This window comes from Bison bison, unplaced genomic scaffold (assembly GCF_000754665.1).
Source record: "Bison bison bison isolate TAMUID 2011002044 unplaced genomic scaffold, Bison_UMD1.0 scf7180017864290, whole genome shotgun sequence".
Taxonomy (NCBI): domain Eukaryota; kingdom Metazoa; phylum Chordata; class Mammalia; order Artiodactyla; family Bovidae; genus Bison; species Bison bison.
Window position 1 is genome coordinate 1,477,621 of NW_011494862.1, and position 14,538 is coordinate 1,492,158.

A 14,538-nucleotide genomic window follows, 5' to 3' on the forward strand; every position below is an offset into this window, starting at 1 on the left:
TTTACCCTGGCTTGTTTCCCAAGACTGTATACTTAGCACTAGCCCTCTGCCTCAGGTGATGGCTACACTGGTACCTGCCTTAAAGGTACATACTCCTTGGGTTTGGTGTTTCCATCTGCTGCTTCAATCATGTTCAACTTTCTCCAGAAAATATCTGCTTGTTTCTGTGCTACATTTAATGTATGCCTTTCTCTGGATTCTTGGTGAGAAAATCTAGAGGAAAATGTGATTCAATCCCATGTCTCCCTCTAAGGAAATCATTGAGCGAATGGAGAAGTGACCGTGTCTTCCTCTGTTCTAGGGATAAGTCTTCTTCACTGAGATATGTTCCTTTTGGGTTTTGAGTCCTAAGAGGGAGAGGAGGCAAGAGAAATTTTAGGACAGAGTAGAGCAGTGAGGGACTTCTCTCCAGAGGCATTACTCACTGCTGGAAAGATATCCCCAGTCTCTTACATCACAAGGAGAGAGTTTGATTTCAGATCTGTAGTGAAACTGGGGTGTGCCTCGCTGAACACAGGAGGCAGCTGTCCAGTTCTAGGCTGGCTCTGGAAAGTCCCGTTTTGAATAATTTGCTTCTTATGGTGTTTTGTTCAACTTCCCTACCTCAAATGAAACTGTGTGACTTAAATGAAAGAGCACTGGGCTGAAACTCAGGAAACTGAAGTTTAGTACTGCTACCAACCAGGTGTGTGACCTGAGGTAAATCTTTTAACCTCAGACTTAGTCATCTTTATTTTGAATTATTTTGAATCTTTGAGTTTAGAATTCAATCTTACAGAACTTTCAAACTTCCAAAATGGCTCCTGGCCCAGAAATGGTGGTGTGTGGGTGTTGGGACGGATGAATTTTTGTCCAAGAAGAAATAGCTCCTGAGCTAGTTACTGGTGAATCTGAAGTTCAAGCTAAGGTCTCGTGGGTTTGGCTCCAAAACCTGGGCTTCTTCCACCGCTTCCCACTCTGACTTTGGCTATATTATTGTTGCATAACACAGTGTATCTTTATTATTTTCCTAATCCCTGCCAGCCGTAGTTGGCACAGAGAATAGCAAGTGGTCATCAAGTCCTTATGAGTGCTGGAGAAATAAAAATGAAGGGGTTGTGGCCCCTCACCTCAGGTTAAAAGCATTCTCATAGGGAAAGTCTGGAGCCAGACTGCCTGATTTAGATCCCAGTTCTACTACTTAATAAGATAATGACTTCTTAAACCTTCTTTATACTTCAGAGTCTTCATTGTAATTTTCTTCATCTTAATACCTTCCTCTCAGAGTTGTTAGGAAGATTCAGTGAGTTACTTCATATAAAACACTTAAAATAGTGCCAGTCCCAGGGTAATGACTGAATACAAAACGTTGTTCTTGTTACTATTATATACTCTTTATATATACCTATTGACTTAATCAGGCGAGCCCTCTGGAAAAAGAAGTGTTAACAGTAAGCCAATGGGAAGAAGAGTCATTCTTGAAGGAGAAACCTCTTTTAGAACCCTGAAATCAGACAAGAGAGCACTATCTAATTTTATTTATTTTCTAAATTAATTTTTGCTGGAGTATAGTTGCTTTATAATGTTATATTAGTTTCTACAGCGTAATGAAATGAATCAGTCACACACACATATACCCCCTCCCTTTGGGACTTCCTTCCCATTCAGGTCACCACAGTGCATTACCTAGAATTCCCTGTGCTAGAGAGTATGTTCTCATTAGTTCACTGTTTTGTACATAGTATCAATAGCGTTTCTGTGGAGCACTCCCTACTTTTAATGGGCTACCTTTGTCAGATGGAGGGAGAGCATCTCATGCTCTCATTCACTCACCCTCTCATTCATTCACTCATTTCACTCACCCAGTGAGTACTCACCATCATGTGAATCAGACATTGTTCCGGGTGATGGGTACACAGGAGTTAATAAAATAGTTTCCTCTCTGGAGGAGCTCAGTCTTGTGGGGTAGGTAAACATACAAAGATATATAAAAGCCTGTGATAAGAGTTTGCCTGAAGCATGAGTGTTCTGGACACTCCTATCCTCTAAACAAACAGCACTGTGTATTGTGCTATACCTAGGAATTGTATAAATACATTTTTATTGAAGTTTTTAAACTTAGTACTTCCCAGAGCTGGATCATTCATTACACAGCTAGGCTTATTTCAGTCATGTCAGCTCAAGTCAGTGGGTTCACTGAGTACCTATTATAACTAAGTGGATTAGGAAACTCCTGGTTAGTTTTGTCCTGAGCCACTAAAATAGGAAAAGAGAGGAGATTTGATTTAAACTCTGCCTTGCAGGATGGATAAGATTTCATAGAGGGAAAAGTTGAAAACTACCATTCAAGAAGGCAGATCATGCGCCAACAAAGGTATAGTGGCCCAAAGAATCTAGGCTGAATTAGTGCCACACAAGTCACCTTGAAAGACTCATGAAGGAAGGTTAGGGTGAGGTTGTGTGGTGGGAGAGTAGGAAGGAAATATTGGTGGGAAAATAATAGGGGGCTTTGTATACTTAGCAGACAAGCTGAAAGTTTATTTTATGTGCAGCACGGAGCCACTGATGATATTTGTTTGGTAGGAGATCATGTTGTCAGAGCTGCACTCCTCAGGATGGTTAATGTGGTATTTGCTATGGTGGTGGGAAAAAGTGTCAGGCTTGGAGTTAGAAATCATGCGAGAAAATTCTACTTTGTCCATTGATTGGCTGTGTGATCTTGAGTAAGTTGATACTCTTTCTGAGCTTTATTTTAGCCTCCTCACCTACATGGTAAACAAAATGAAAAGTGAAAGTGAAGTCACTCAGTCGTGTCCAACTCTTTGCAACCCCATGGACTGTAGCCTACCATGCTCCTCTGTCCATGGGGTTTTCCAGGCAAGAGTACTGGAGTGGATTGCCATTTCCTTCTCCAGGGTAAACAAAGTGAAACCTCCTTAAAAGAAGAGCAGCAACAACCGCCACACAATTTGCATTGATCATTACTCCCTTGTAGCAGTGGGCTGGGCCATTTCTGTGTAATACTTAAGCCTCAAAACAGCTCTCTATGAGTTCTTAAAAGGTCAAAGAGAAATTTACCATCAGTTCAGTTCAGTTCAGTTGCTCAGTCGTGTCCGACTCTTTGCGACCCCATGAATCGCAGCACGCCAGGCCTCCCTGTCCATCACCAACTCCCGGAGTTCACTCAGACTCACACCCATCGAGTCAGTGATGCCAACCAGCCATCTCATCCTCCGTCGTCCCCTTCTCCTCCTGCCCCCAATCCCTCCCAGCATCAGAGTCTTTTCCAATGAGTCAACTCTTCGCATGAGGTGGCCAAAGTACTGGAGTTTCAGCTTTACCATCATTCCTTCCAAAGAAATCGCAGAGCTGGACTCCTTCAGAATGGACTGGTTGGATCTCCTTGCTGTCCAAGGGACTCTCAAGAGTCTTCTCCAACACCACAGTTCAAAAGCATCAATTCTTCAGTGCTCAGCCTTCTTCACAGTCCAACTCTCACATCCATACATGACCACAGAAAAAACCATAGCCTTGACTAGATGGACCTTTGTTGGCAAAGTAATGTCTCTGCTTTTCAATATGCTATCTAGGTTGGACATAACTTCCCCTCCAAAGAGTAAGCGTCTTTTAATTTCATGGCTGCAGTCACCATCTGCAGTGATTTTGGAGCCCCAAAAAATAAAGTCTGACACTGTTTCCACTGTTTCCCCATCTATTTGCCATGAAGTGATGGGACCAGATGCCATGATCTTCGTTTTCTGAATGTTGAGCTTTCAGCCAACTTTGTCACTCTCCTCTTTCACTTTCATCAAGAGGCTTTTTACTTATTTCCTCTTCACTTTCTACCATAAGGGTGGTGTCATCTGCATATCTGAGGTTATTGATATTTCTCCCGGCAATCTTGATTCCAGCTTGTGTTTCTTCCTGTCCAGCGTTTCTCATGATGTACTCTGCATGTAAGTTAAATAAACAGGGTGACAATATACAGCCTTGACATACTCCTTTTCCTATTTGGAACCAGTCTGTTGTTCTATGTCCAGTTATAACTAAGTTTACCATATATCCCACCAATTCCACAGTTAGGTATCTTTACAGAGAACTGAAGACACATATCCACACAAAGTCTTGAATATAAATGTTCTTAGCGGTATTATTTACAATAAATAAAAAAATGGTACAATAGCTAAAAAAGTGAGATGGTTGGATGGCATCACTGACTCAATGGACATGAGTTTGAGTAAGCTCCGAAAGTTGGTGATGGACAGGGAAGCCTGGCATGCCACAGTCCATAGGGTCGCAAAGAGTCGGACATGACTGAGAGACTGAACTGAACTGATCTGAAAAAAGTGGAGACAACCCAACTGCCCATCAGCTGGTGAATAAATAGATAAAAATGCTATATCCATGGAAATGTTATTTACCAGTAGAAAGGAGCAAACTAAGGCTACATACTATATGTAACATGGATGAACCTCAAAAGTATTATACTCAGTGAAAGAAGGCGACATGAAATACTCCATATTGTATGATGCCATAATTGAATTTCATTTGCATGAAATATCCAGAAAAAGCAAAGATATAAAAATAAAAACATGGGGCAGGGGCAGGAGACAGGGATTAACAGTAATGGTTCATGTGGGCTCATGCTGCTACTGCTGCTAAGTCGCTTCAGTCGTGTCCGACTCTGTGTAACCCCATAGACGGCAGCCCACCAGGCTCCCCCGTCGTGGCAAGAACGCTGGAGTGGGTTGCCATTTCCTTCTCCAATGCATGAAAGGGAAAAGTGAAAGTGAAGTCGCTCAGTCGTGCCCTACTCTTCTCGACCCCATGGTCTGCAGCCTACCAGGCTCCTCCGTCCATGGGATTTTCCAGGCAAGAGTACTGGAGTGGGGTGCCATTGGCTTCTCCAATGTGGGCTCATACTGGGCTGTTAAAAATGGTTTTAAGCTGATTTATAATGATGTTCACACAACTTAGTAAATCTATTAAAAATCATCAAATTGTACACTTGAAAAATGTGAAGTATATGATATGCAAAATAAGCCTCAAAATTTTCTTGAAACCAAAACAACTCTATTAAGTAATTACTGTTTTTATTCCTATTTTATAGATGAGGCTATTGACTTTCTCAGTCTCCCCTGAAGGGTAGAAAAGTAATGGATGTGTTACCTAAACTTACTTTGGTTATCGTTTCACAATGTGTACGTGTATCAGTCATCATGGTGTGTACCTTAAACATACACAGTGTTGCATGTCAACTATGGCTCAATAAAACTGGGCGAAGAAGTAGTGGAGACAGGATTGAAAACTTTCTGCCTGATTGAGCCCATGCCCTTGGCTGCTGTTAATGCTGTACCCTTTCTTATGTCACAGAGTGGTTGTGAGAATTAAATTACATGTAGAACACATTTGATCATATTACATGCAGAGTGGATGTATGCTCAGTTCTCAGAAAATCTTAGCTGATTCTGATTTTGACAGTCATTGACCAGATGAATTGGATATGTTTTGAGAGGACACCTGATAAAGGGCTATATACAGTGTTCTAGGCAGGAGCCTGCCCAGGATGTAATCAGGAGGAAAGAACAGAAGATGTAGGAAGCTCAGCTAGGGTTATGCTCTTACTCGTCACATATTTTAACTTTTCTAAATAAACATGTAGGAAGCTTGGCTCTATTATGAGTTAAGACAAAGAACAGAGCTCTTTCTTTCCTTCAGCAAATAGCTGACACACGTTCCCATCATAAATTTTGTAATTCAGGATGTAAAACCAAATCCAACAACCAAGCCATCCAGAAGGTTAAATAAATAAATGCTAAATAAATAAATGTAGGTGTTGTTCCTTTGCCCATGTGTCTCCACAGAAGATGCCACATGCTTCTGTTCACTGAAGTCTACTAGCCCATTTCTTTCTGCATAAATTTGGGGAAACAGCCTACTCAGGGTTGTGAGTTGAAACTTGAAGGAGTTGAAACTATGGGGATGTTTTGTTTTACATTTTCCCATCAAGAACACCACCATTAATAATAATTCTGAATCACAGGTGAGAGATCACACCTACATCTCTCCTTTTATTTTGCAATGCTGTTAAAACTCAAAAGGCAGAAACATAGCCCACAGCCTTGGCAGATGCAGGACTTGGTGACTGAATGGGATTTTTCCTGAGTTACTTTCTGTGGCTGGTGCTTTGTGACCCAGATGTGTCTGCCACATGGAGAAACTTTATTATTAATAAATGCACATCCCCCCCCCCCCAATAAACAAGACCGCATGGCAAACAGTGGTGTTTGCTGTGTATACATTTGAGTTGGTTTTTCATCATTTCCAAAGACCAAGACCCAGGGTGTTTCCCATTGCACTGGTAAAAGAAAAAAAAATAAAAAAGTAAGAATTCAGTTTGCCTATTTTGGCAACTTAAACATGAGACAATTTGTGGTCACCCAGGCAGGACTCCTCATTCCGGAGGGCTTGGCAGAGGCGAATGGGGCTGTGAGGTTCCCTGGGGAGGACAATATTGAATCTGGACGTGCCTAGGACCTAGGCTGTGTGGTAAGGAGATGATTTGGAGCACCTCCTGGTTTTATGACATTCAGTCTTTGAGTCACGGTCCCACAAAGAGCCAGGAAAAGCTAGTGTGTGTCTGCCATGGTAATTAAGTGTTCATGTTTGAAGATGCTTGAAGAAATCTTAAATGTAGCAAAACTACTTCTGCCAGCTTTGTTAACTGTTTCAAGAGCTCACCCAATCAGAACTCGTTCAAGATTTATTGGACACTGATGCTGTGTGGAGCACAGTCCCAAACACTGTGAATAATATTAGAGTCCCAGTCTTCTAGAAGATTGCTATGAGTGAGGATGGGAAGATTTCAACGTGAAGCATTCAGCTATTTAAATGTTAATAGTAAAAGTAGTAAGTGGTGGTTTCCTTCTCAGGGAAGTGTTTCAGCGATGCCCCACTTCCACCAACTGTGTGTGAAGGTTCCTGTCTGAACTCAGTTTGATGTAACTCTATTATAATGGGATCATAGGAAGGTCATAAATGTTGGAGTCAAAAGTACCTAAATCTAACCCCCTGTTGCCTGGAATATTACTTAGCCATTAAAAAGAATGAAATAATGCCATTTGCAACAACACAGATAGGGCCTAGAGACTGTCATACTGAGTGAAGTAAGTCAGGCAGAGAATGAGAAATATCGTATGACATCCCTTATATATGGAATCTGAAAAGAAATTATACAAATAAACTTATTTACAACACAGAAACAGACTCACAGACTTAGATAAGGAATTTATGGTTGCCTAGGGGGAAGGATGGCGGGAAAGAGAGAGTTAGGGAGTTTGGGATCCATAGGACACACTGCTATATTTTAAATGGATAACCAACAAGGACCTATAGCACAGGGTACTCTGCTCAATGTTATGTGGCAGCCTGGATGACAGGGGAATTTGGGGGAGAATGGATACATGTATATGTATGGCTGAGTCCCTTTGCTGTCCATGTGAAACTATCACAACATTGTTAATTGGCTATATGCCTATATAACATAAAAAGTATTTTTAAAAATAAAATAAATTCCTCATTGCCCATGAATTACCTGATGGTAAGCTCCCAGAGGACAGGTCTGATTAAATGTGATGTATCTTAAACTCAGCACAGTGCCTGCTGTTTACTAGAGACTCTATAAATATTTACTGTTGAATACCTGAATGAATTATGGAACCCTAGCAAAGTTAACCTGTGAGTCCAGAGTTCCCCTGGGTGGTGCAGGAACAATCACATCTGCCTGATGGGCTTTGGAAAGTTGTCTAGAATGATGTTTGAGGATGAAGGCTCTGGAGTCCCATTGTCCAGGCCCAAGTTCTGACCTGTCATTTATTAATTCTGTAGTTTTGAGCAAGTAACTTGTCTTTGCCTCCATTTCCCACACTATCAAGTAAGGCTAATAGTATCAATACTACCAACCTCTTAGGTTTGTTGTGAGGATTAAATTAATGAACATGTGTATAGCCCTGAGTCTAGGGCCTGGCACATAGTTTGTGCTATAAAAAAAATATTTGTAAAATAAAAATAAAATATAAATAGAAAGTGGGTTTGCATGGGAATTAATGAGTGTTGGTGTTGTAAAATGCTTAACATAGCCTGGTTCAAAAGGTGTTAAATAAATGTTAGTTCAAAGAAGTTTATGTTTGAACTTCATTTCCTAAGCCAGTGCCTGGATCATTAAAAAATGCACAAGATGGAATATAATTATTAAGAGAGTGCTATAAGTTTTCTAATAAGGATCATAAGAACCTTGTGGGTTAGCAATACTGGGAGAGGTTTCATCAAGAACAGAGAATTAAAGTTGGCTCTTGGTTAGAAATTAAACAGGATTAGGGAGTTCACAGAGGAGGCAGATAATCTGCATACACTGGAGGGGGGAAAAATCCAATCACAGTCATGAGATGTTCTGTCATCAACAGGACTTGGCACTAATTTCTGGGAGAATAACTTGTCATGGTCCATCTTTTGAAGTGAGTTTGGCCAAAATGCTGCTTCAATTCTAGGGCTTCAACTGCTCAGATTAAGACTTTGATGACTGCTTACTTACTCACTCGTTTTTTGAGTAAGCATTTTGTAGATTCCACTATGCATCAGGTATTTTATTAGGAAGTGGTGAATAAAATAGAAATGGACCTTACCGCTTTGGGAGCAGGAGGGAGATACAGACTATAAATAGAAAAGTAAATAAATTTTTATAAGTGCTTTGAAAGACATTAAGAGGGTATAGAAGTAGAAAATAGTGGGAGGGAAGGGGAATTATCAGATGGGAAAATAAGAAAATGTCTCTCCAAACACATGACATTTCACCTGAAGCTAGAAAGCTAAGAAGGAAAGGGGGACTATTTCAGGCATGGAAATGGAATGTTCAAAGATGTTGAGCTTGGTGTATTTCAGAAAGAAGACCAGTGGGCCTGGAGTGGAGTGACTTGGGAGAAAAGGGTAGAAAATGAGATTGGAAATGGGCAGGGGCTTGAACTTGCAGGGTCTTATAAGGGATATTAAGGAGACAGAACCAAATTAAAGTGAACTGGGAAGGCACCAAAAAATAGAAGGGAAAACATATAACTTTTAAAAGTTCTCTTAGACATCAGTGTCAATAGTAAATTGGATTGGGAAAAAAGAGGAAGTGGGAGAAACAATGAGGCAGTCTAGGTAAAGAGGTGATGTTTGCTTAGTCCTGGATGGTAGAGAAGCAGGGATAGAAAGATGTGCACAGATCTGCAATGTATTTTTGAGTTGGGATAGATAAGACTTGTTAATGGATTGGATGGAGAAGGGTAAAAGTAGAAATTTAAGAGAATGAAAAGGGTCAAGAATGAAATCCAGGCTTCTGGCTCGAGCCACTGTATGGGTTGTTGCCCTTGACTAAAATGGATAAGATCAGAAGAGGAAATTTTGGAAGGTGGTGGGAGAAGAAGTAAAAAATTTGGCTTTAGCCGCCAATTGTGAGTAGGGAGATGCCTCCTTGAGTAGATGTCAGGTCACCATAAGAGAGGTTAGGCTAGAGATCCAAATTTAGAGTTTTCAGTTTATAAATTGGGAATAAATCCATGGGCTTGTGTGAGAGTCTAGAGAGAGCGTACAAGTCCAGGAAGAATGACGGCATCGAGACACTGAGTAAAGGAGGAGGGGATCAGGAAGAAGACTGAGATGGCATGATCAGAGAGGTAAGAGGAAACTCTGGAGAGTGTAGTGTCACAGAACCTGAGTGAGGAGAGTACTTTGAGAAGGAGATGGCCATCAGCCTTATTGAAGTCACACTGAGGATAGAGAAGTGGCCACTGGTTTTGCCAACACAGAAGTCATTGATGATCTTGACAAGAGTGGGTTCGCAGGACTTATAAGGATAGAAGCCAGATTCACAATAGGTTGGACACTTGAGAAAGGTAAAGTATATGTTATGTTGCTGAAAAATTCAGAGACAAGGAAAGAGAAAGGAAATAATCAAAAGAAGAAACCCAGAACAGGTAAAGGGCAGTGGGAGCCAGAAAGCAGGTTGAGGGCTTGCCCTTTGGCCAGAGCGGGAACACCTTTTCGGGTGAAAGAGGGAAGGGGAGGAAATGAGTTTAGACACAGGAAATAATCACCATCATTACAGCTAATATTTATCGAGTTTACATTGCCAGGTAATGTTCTAAGTAATTTTCATTCAACACATTTAATCCTCAAAACAATCTTATGAGATAGGTTCATACACATAGTCAATCAAAACACAGGCAGTTCTTTCTCATCTGATAGTTTAAATTGTGGAGTGGAAGACAGATGGGAGGTTTGAGAAGGGAAAATGTAGGACATAGTGTCACAGAAGGTAAGGGGACTCAATGGGACTTCTGGGCAGTCTTGAGAGTTCATTTGAGATTTTAAATCATGAATAAAAAGCAAATCTAACATAAAGTTCAAATGAGTCTTCTACAGCATTCAGCAGTCATACTTCAGTGGCCTGACTTAATTGATGCTTAATTTAGAAACGGGTAAATTTCCAATGCCAGGAGTAATAAAATACACTAGAATCCCCTACTAGCCCTTAATAAACTTTCATGAAACTGCTTTGGAGACTTGGCCACAAGGAGACTTCCTCTACCCCACCAAACTCCATGCCCCCACTCAGAGGGAGGAAACACAGCCTCTATGAGAGAACGACATATAGAATGAACTCCAGTAAGCCACCAGCATGATGATAGAAATAACTGGCTGAGTTTGACTCTTATACCTAAAAGAAATCCAAGCTGGATGCTCTGTCTTGCTGTACCTCACAGTTTACCAGATTTCCATCAACAACAAGGGTACCTCCTTTGCCTGGGAAATCACCATTAGCTCTCCCCATTGTCAAAATCTCATGAATGGAGAAGGGGTGGTGGTGGTGGTTTAGTCGTTAAGTCATGTCCGACTGTTGCAACTCCATAGGTTGTAGCCTGCTGGGCTCCTCTGTGCATGGAGTTCTCCAAGAAAGAACACTGGAGTGGGTTGCCATTTGCTTCTCCAGGGGATCTTCCCCACACAGGGATCAAACCTGGGTCTCCTGCATTGCAGGCAGATTCTTTACCAACTGAGCCATTTACCAACTCAGTCATTCTTTACAAACTGAGCCAACTTTACCTCTGAGCCATGAGGGAAGGAGTACAAAATCTTTACTTGACACAGAAAGTTTTGGACTGACAAAAAATAATAGTAGCTAAGATTTATTGAATATTTAATCTATATCAGGATCTGGGCAAATACTTTTTTTATATGCACTATGTCCCTTAATCTTGAAAACAACACAGTGAGGTATGTATTGTTATAATGTCCATATTATAGATAAGAAAAATGAGCTTCAAGGAGATTAAATAATGTTTCTAGTATCAGGAAGTTAACAAGTGGAGAAGCCAAGAGCTGATTCTAGGAAGCCTGACTCCAGAATCCAGGCTCTTTAAACAGGTACATTATAACAGCAAAATCAGTGAGCAGGCTTGCCAGACCAATCTACTGTGCATATTCATGTTATCATACCCTACCACCATTCTATAAATTTTATTCAAAAAATTTATGAGTTCTGTTTTCAACTCTATTAAGACCTGTTTCTACTCTTCCATGTTCTCAAAATAAGGAATTAATGCTATGGAACTGAGTGTAGAATTGATGGCTTTTATTCAAATTTCCCTCTTTTCATGGCAGCTAGCCTGTTAAAGAAAAGGGTTTATGGCTGTTGGCTTTTGCAAGCTTGGTGACCTGTGCTAAGACAATTTCCCCTGAAGCAAAAGGTGTTGACACGTGACACAGCATAAATTGAGCTCCACGGGCCCTAAGGACTGGCAATGACCTGATCTTTTCCCACCATGTAATTATGAATTGAAAATTGTTCTTTACAAAAAAATCCCAGATAACTGAATTCAATGTGCAAATTTTAGTCTCAATATCTGGTCATCTTAACTGTCCAGGTTACTTGTGAATATAGTAATAATATACTACCATTACAATAATGATAAAAGCCAACAACAGGTCAAATGCTTACTCTGTGCCAGCTCAGGGCTTTATTTGCCCTTTTCATGTATAACAAATACTTAGCAGAGACTATTATTAACCCTATTTTGAAGATAAAATGAGATGGAGACGGGTTAAGTAACTAGTCCAAGGTCACATAGTTACTAAAAGGTAAAATGATAATTGAAAGCTTTTGAAGGCCAAGTCATCATTGAGACAGAGAACCATAGAAACAGATCAAAGCTTCAGCCCTTAGCAGTTTGAAAGATAAAGTTTACAAAACTGACTTTGCAAGGATGACAGAGCAATCCACATAAAGCATCAAGTACGTACCTGTCAGGATATGTAGATGCTCACTGAATGGTGGCTACGGTTTGTGAATAGAATGAGCTAGAGAGTTGAATCAGGATCCCATCATTTTGATCACTGTAATCAGTGGACATATGTATTCCAAATACCCGCCCAGAATAAAATACACGATTCTCTCCTTATTGTTTTAAGTGTCCAAGTTACTCAGGTAATCAACTCTACCTCCCCTTCCTTCTAGCTTTGTGGATGTGGTCTGTGCCTGAGACTCCCTCAGACACACTAATTCTACATCATTTGAAAAATAACATACGTATTTCTGTCGTCCTTCTGTTCTTTCTAAATAAATTTTAATGAATTCAAGATACTCTTCCAAAGCTTTAGGTATAGATGTTTGCAATGGGCCAGAGCTCCCCAGGGGTAAGATGAAAAACAAACCCAGCTGGAACAGCCTGGTGACCCAGTAGCCCAGACCTGCCATAATAACCTATTTGGGGATGCCATGGTAATCTGGTCCGTGGCATTTGGCTGAGTGGTTCCAATTGTGACATATGATGATTCAAGTTTACTCATGTACACACCAGAACTTCACAAAATGACCTTTCTGTGTCCCTGAGGTTAGGGTGGGAGGCGGGAGGAGCACCGAGGCGCTCTAAACAAAGCAGCTTTGTTTTTACACCACTTGTTTGGACAAGTGTCCCCTCGTGTGCAGCAGCTATTTGCTGCCGGGCTCTTGGCAGAATGACTAAAATGGGACAGAAATTAAGGACACATTCTGAAGTCCCCTGGAAAATCACCCTCTCCCTTTCCGGCAAATGTCAGCCATGCAAATCATAATTCAGTAGATGATTTCTTGTCATTCATGTCCTTAGTCACTCTTTTCCTTAATGGGCATTTTCAAGGTGGTTGGATTGGATACTTCAGCATCTGCTGTACATATCCTGTACCAGGTCTACGGAGGATCGAGCCTGCAGTAAAATCATATATCATCTTTGGGACTCATCCTCCTGGTCTATAAAATGAAGAATTATACTGCATCAATGATCCCCAAGTTTTATATGTATTTAATAAAACCTGTTCAATATTACATTTTTCATTTTGAAAAGAAAGGAAAAATATCTTCAGAAACCACAGAAAATAAGACTTCACGAACTCTTCTTAGCCAGTAGAGATATAAAAAGCATCAAATCCAAACAAAAGAGTCATCTGAATCTATATAAGGGCAAGTTATGTGATATTTTTATGCTTTTAACCTTATAAAACTGGTTGAAAATTTAAAAAAAAAAAAAAAAGTTGAGAAACTCTGGACCAGATCATCTCTAAGGTTGTTTTCCAGTTCAGGAAGTCTATGCTTTTACAAAATCACCTCTCAATAAGAACTTGTGCTTTTATAGCTCAGAGAAGAGAAATGTATTCTTCAGTTCAATTCAGTTCAGTTCAGTTGCTCAGTCACATCCAACTCTTTGCGACCCCATGAATCGCAGCACGCCAGGCCTCCCTGTCCATCACCGTCTCCCAGAGTTCACTCAAACTCACATCCATCGAGTCAGTGATGCCATCCAGCCGTCTCATCCTCTGGCGTCCCCTTCTCCTCCTGCCCCCAATCCCTCCCAGCATCAGAGTCTTTTCCAATGAGTCAACTCTTCGCACGAGGTGGCCAAAGTACTGGAGTTTCAGCTTAAGCATCATTCCTTCCAAGGAAATCCCAGGGCTGATCTCCTTCAGAATAGACTGGCTGGATCTCCTTGCAGTCCAAGGGACTCTCAAGAGTCTTCTCCAATACCACAGTTCAAAAGCATCAATTCTTCAGTGCTCAGCTTTCTTCACAGTCCAACTCTCACATCCATACATGACCACAGGAAAAATCATAGCCTTGACTAGACGGACCTTTGTTGGAAAGCTAATGTATTCTTAGAGGACAATAAATCATTAGGGCTTGAGAGATTATCAGTCATTTCCAGCACTGACTTCTGATTGTTGATTCATAAACTCATGTATGTACCGACTCACAAAACACAATTTCTGACTAATTCTACTGATATTGGCCAGTGATCTAATTAATTTAGGCCCAAACTGAATTTTTGATTTGATTTATCAATCTCTCTCTTACTAGCCTAAATTAGCCAGATAATTTAGTGAAGTATTTATTAAACTACTTCAGTTAATTTTTTCTTTAACTCTGATGCTTTGCAGACCAATGAGTAATAAATTTAAAAGAAAGAAATAGTAACATCTTAAGTTCTTTATTTT